The sequence below is a fragment of the Stigmatopora argus genome, unplaced genomic scaffold, assembly GCF_051989625.1.
Source record: "Stigmatopora argus isolate UIUO_Sarg unplaced genomic scaffold, RoL_Sarg_1.0 HiC_scaffold_81, whole genome shotgun sequence".
Classification (NCBI taxonomy): domain Eukaryota; kingdom Metazoa; phylum Chordata; class Actinopteri; order Syngnathiformes; family Syngnathidae; genus Stigmatopora; species Stigmatopora argus.
In genome coordinates, this window is record NW_027520095.1 from 17,501 (window position 1) to 23,452 (window position 5,952).

Genomic DNA, 5,952 nt, shown 5'->3' on the forward strand with positions numbered 1-5,952 from the left:
CAGACTCCACCAAATTTCGTTTATGATTCCGCCAGTTCCCAGCTTAGTTCCCAGCTCAGTTCCATGTCCAAGTCCGTGTGCCTGTTCCGGGTCAGGACCCACCCCGTGTTATCATTTATCCCTGAATAACACACCATTGTCGGATTGGTGTAGACGGTTACGACCGCCTTAGTGAGTTCGCCACTCTCACTTGTCAAAATTTTTCTAAGTCCGTGTGCCTGTTCCGGGTCAGGACCCACCCCGTGTTATCATTTATCCCTGAATAGCACACCATTGTCGGATTGGTGTAGACGGTTACGACCGCCTTAGTGAGTTCGCCACTCTCACTTGTCAAAATTTTTCTAAGTCCGTGTGCCTGTTCCGGGTCAGGACCCACCCCGTGTTATCATTTATCCCTGAATAACACACCATTGTCGGATTGGTGTAGACGGTTACGACCGCCTTAGTGAGTTCGCCACTCTCACTTGTCAAAATTTTTCTAAGTCCGTGTGCCTGTTCCGGGTCAGGACCCACCCCGTGTTATCATTTATCCCTGAATAGCACACCATTGTCGGATTGGTGTAGACGGTTACGACCGCCTTAGTGAGTTCACCACTCTCACTTGTCAAAATTTTTCTAAGTCCGTGTGCCTGTTCCGGGTCAGGACCCACCCCGTGTTATCATTTATCCCTGAATAGCACACCATTGTCGGATTGGTGTAGACGGTTACGACCGCCTTAGTGAGTTCGCCATTCTCACTTGTCAAAATTTTTCTAAGTCCGTGTGCCTGTTCCGGGTCAGGACCCACCCCGTGTTATCAGTTATCCCTGAATAGCACACCATCGTCGGACTGGTGTAGACGGTTACGACCGCCTTAGTGAGTTCGCCACTCTCACTTGTCAAAATTTTTCTAAGTCCGAGTGCCTGTTCCGGGTCAGGACCCACCCCGTGTTATCAGTTATCCCTGAATAGCACACCATCGTCGGACTGGTGTAGACGGTTACGACCGCCTTAGTGAGTTCGCCACTCTCACTTGTCGAAAATTTTCTAAGTCCCTTCACACTTAGAAAAAATTCGTTAAAATCAGGAGGACCACCCTCGGACACCCCAACACCTTGCAAACGTTGTCCGAACATAGGGTGATCTACCTGGACCCCGGGAGAGCGGAGGGTCGGTTCGCAGCCTGGAGCTCACATTCAAAATTTTTCTCTCCCTATAATCTTGCCGAAGGGTTTCTGCAGACCACCGGATTTTGCATGAGTAGGTGAGTTATATCCCCTTACATTTGGTAGACCCAAATTCGCTCTCCTGGTAGACCCAAGTTATATTATGGGGTAGACCCAGTTTCGAGCATGGGGTAGACCCACGTGAATGCCCTGGTAGACCCAAATCATGCGAGCACCATAAAAATCAGCGGGGTTTTTCCTCGAGCCTATCCGAGGATAGGCTCACATGAGCGGATATGGGTTTGTAATGGCTCGCTGAAAATCACGAGCTCCAGAGATTTTTCTCTGAAAATTTTTCTAAGTGTGAGCACCACACACATCAACGGTGTTTTCCCTCGAGCCTATCCGAGGATAGGCTCACGAGGGCGGATATGGGTTTGTATTGCCTCGCTGAAAGCCTGAGCTCCAGAAATTTTTCTAAGTGTGAGCACCACACACATCAACGGTGTTTTCCAACATGCCTATCCGAGGATAGTGACACATGAGCGGATTGGGTTGGCTGATGCCCCGCTGAAAACCTGAGCTCCAGAAATTTTTCTAAGTGTGAGCACCACACACTTCAACGGTCTTTTTCACAGTGCATGTCCGAGGATAGTGACACATGAGCGGATTGGGCTGGCTGATGCCCCGCTGAATTTCTGACCTCCAGAAATTTTTCTAAGTGTGAGCACCACACACTTCGGCGGGGTTTTTCCCCGAGCCTATCCGAGGATAGGCTCACATGAGCGGATATGGGTTTGGAATGGCTCGCTGAAATCCTGAGCTCCAGAGATTTTTCTCAGAAAATTTTTCTAAGTGTGAGCACCACACACATCAACGGGGTTTTCCAACATGCCTGTCCGAGGATAGTGACACATGAGCGGATTGGGTCGGCTGATGCCCCGCTGAAAACCTGAGCTCCAGAAATTTTTCTAAGTGTGAGCACCACACACTTCAACGGTCTTTTTCACAGTGCATGTCCGAGGATAGTGACACATGAGCGGATTGGGCTGGCTGATGCCCCGCTGAATTTCTGACCTCCAGAAATTTTTCTAAGTGTGAGCACCACACATTTCGGCGGGGTTTTTCCCCGAGCCTATCCGAGGATAGGCTCACATGAGCGGATATGGGTTTGGAATTGCTCGCTGAAATCCTGAGCTCCAGAGATTTTTCTCAAATTTTTTCTAAGTGTGAGCACCACACACATCAACGGTGTTTTCCAACATGCCTGTCCGAGGATAGTGACACATGAGCGGATTGGGTCGGCTGATGCCCCGCTGAAATCCTGAGCTCCAGAATTTTTTCTAAGTGTGAGCACCACACACATCAACGGTGTTTTCCAACATGCCTATCCGAGGATAGTGACACGTGAGCGGATTGGGTCGGCTGATGCCCCGCTGAAATCCTGAGCTCCAGAATTTTTTCTAAGTGTGAGCACCACACACATCAACGGTGTTTCCCTCGAGCCTATCCGACGATAGGCTCACAAGGGCGGATATGGGTTTGTTTTGCCCCGCTGAAATTCTGAGCTCCAGAATTTTTTCTAAGTGTGAGCACCACACACATCAACGGTGTTTCCCTCGAGCCTATCCGACGATAGGCTCACAAGGGCGGATATGGGTTTGTAATGTCTCGCTGAAATCCTGAGCTCCAGAAATTTTTCTAAGTGTGAGCACCACACACATCAACGGTGTTTTCCAACATGCCTGTCCGAGGATAGTGACACATGAGCGGATTGGGTCGGCTGATGCCCCGCTGAAATCCTGAGCTCCAGAAATTTTTCTAAGTGTGAGCACCACACACTTCGGCGGGGTTTTTCCCCGAGCCTATCCGAGGATATGCTCACATGAGCGGATATGGGTTGCTGAAGCTCCCGCTGAGTTCCCGAGCTCCAGAAATTTTTCTAAGTGTGAGCACCACACACATCAACGGTCTTTTCCCCCGAGCCTATCCGAAGATATGCTCACATGAGCGGATATGGGTTGCTGAAGCTCCCGCTGAGTTCCCGAGCTCCAGAAATTTTTCTAAGTGTGAGCACCACACACATCAACGGTCTTTTCCCCCGAGCCTATCCGAAGATAGGCTCACATGAGCGGATATGGGTTGCTGAAGCTCCCGCTGAGTTCCCGAGCTCCAGAAATTTTTCTAAGTGTGAGCACCACACACATCAACGGTCTTTTCCCCCGAGCCTATCCGAAGATAGGCTCACATGAGCGGATATGGGTTGCTGAAGCTCCCGCTGAGTTCCCGAGCTCCAGAAATTTTTCTAAGTGTGAGCACCACACACATCAACGGTCTTTTCCCCTGAGCCTATCCGAAGATAGGCTCACATGAGCGGATATGGGTTGCTGAAGCTCCCGCTGAGTTCCCGAGCTCCAGAATTTTTTCTAAGTGTGAGCACCACACACATCAACGGTCTTTTTCACGGTGCATGTCCGAGGATAGTGACACATGAGCGGATTGAGCTGGCTGATGCTCCGCTGAATTTCTGAGCTCCAGAAATTTTTCTAAGTGTGAGCACCACACACATCAACGGTCTTTTCCACCGAGCATATCCGAAGATAGGCTCACATGAGCGGATATGGGTTGCTGAAGCCCCCGCTGAGTTCCCGAGCTCCAGAAATTTTTCTAAGTGTGAGCACCACACACATCAACGGTGTTTTCCAACATGCCTGTCCGAGGATAGTGACACATGGGCGGATTGAGCAAGCTGATGCTCCGCTGAATTTCTGACCTCCAGAAATTTTTCTAAGTGTGAGCACCACACACATCAACGGTCTTTTCCCCCGAGCCTATCCGAAGATAGGCTCACATGAGCGGATATGGGTTGCCAAAGCCTCGCAAGTGTGAGCACCACACACATCAACGGTGTTTCCCTCGAGCCTATCCGACGATAGGCTCACAAGGGCGGATATGGGTTTGTTATGCCCCGCTGAAATTTCGAGCTCCAGAAATTTTTCCAAGTGTGAGCACCACACACATCTGCGGGGTCTTATCACGAGCTTATCCGAGGATAGTGACACACGAGCGGATATGGATTTTTCTAAGCCCCTTCACACTTAGAAAAAATCCGCTTAAAAAACACGAAAATTTTTCTAAGTCCCGTAGGACTTAGAAAAAAAATCGTTAAAAATCAGGAGGACCACCCTCGGACACCCCAACACCTTGCCAACGTTGTCCGAACATAGGGTGATCTACCTGGACCCCGGGAGAGGTTAGGGTCGGTTCGCAGCCCGGAGCTCACCTTCAAAAATTTCCTCTCCCTATATACTTGCCGAAGGCTTTTTGCAGACCACCGGATTTTGCACGAGTAGGCAAATTATATCCCACCGGTCTTCACGGGCATCTGAGGACTTTCTCCCCGGGAATAGTGCTTCTTGGGCGGATATTATCGACAGATATCAGGTTTCATCGTCGAGCTCCATATATTTTTCGAGTTTCGGCACTTTGAAATTCGGCGGGGGTTCGCCCCGAGTCGATCCGAGAATAGTGCACCGTGAGCGGATTGGGTTGGCTGATGCCCCGCTGAAATCCTGAGCTCCAGAATTTTTTCTAAGTGTGAGCACCACACACATCAACGGTGTTTCCCTCGAGCCTTATCCGACGATAGGCTCACAAGGGCGGATATGGGTTTGTAATGTCTCGCTGAAAGCCTGAGCTCCAGATTTTTTTCTAAGTGTGAGCACCACACACTTCAACGGGCTTTTTCACAGTGCATGTCCGAGGATAGTGACACATGAGCGGATTGAGCTGGCTGATGCCCCGCTGAATTTCTGACCTCCAGAATTTTTTCTAAGTGTGAGCACCACACACTTCAACGGTCTTTTTCACAGTGCATATCCGAAGATAGTGACACATGAGCGGATTGAGCTGGCTGATGCCCCGCTGAATTTCTGACCTCCAGAAATTTTTCTAAGTGTGAGCACCACACACTTCAACGGTGTTTTTCACAGTGCATGTCCGAGGATAGTGACACATGAGCGGATTGAGCTGGCTGATGCCCCGCTGAATTTCTGAGCTCCAGAAATTTTTCTAAGTGTGAGCACCACACACTTCAACGGTCTTTTTCACAGTGCATGTCCGAGGATAGTGACACATGAGCGGATTGAGCTGGCTGATGCCCCGCTGAATTTCTGAGCTCCAGAAATTTTTCTAAGTCCGAGCTCCACACACATCAACGGTGTTTTTCACAGTGCATGTCCGAGGATAGTGACACATGAGCGGATTGAGCTGGCTGATGCCCCGCTGAATTTCTGAGCTCCAGAAATTTTTCTAAGTCCGAGCTCCACACACATCAACGGTGTTTTTCACAGTGCATGTCCGAGGATAGTGACACATGAGCGGATTGAGCTGGCTGATGCCCCGCTGAATTTCTGAGCTCCAGAAATTTTTCTAAGTCCGAGCTCCACACACATCAACGGTGTTTTTCACAGTGCTTGTCCGAGGATAGTGACACATGAGCGGATTGAGCTGGCTGATGCCCCGCTGAATTTCTGAGCTCCAGAAATTTTTCTAAGTCCGAGCTCCATACACATCAACGGTGTTTTTCACAGTGCTTGTCCGAGGATAGTGACACATGAGCGGATTGAGCTGGCTGATGCCCCGCTGAATTTCTGAGCTCCAGAAATTTTTCTAAGTGTGAGCACCACACACTTCAACGGGCTTTTTCACAGTGCATGTCCGAGGATAGTGACACATGAGCGGATTGAGCTGGCTGATGCCCCGCTGAATTTCTGAGCTCCAGAAATTTTTCTAAGTCCGAGCTCCA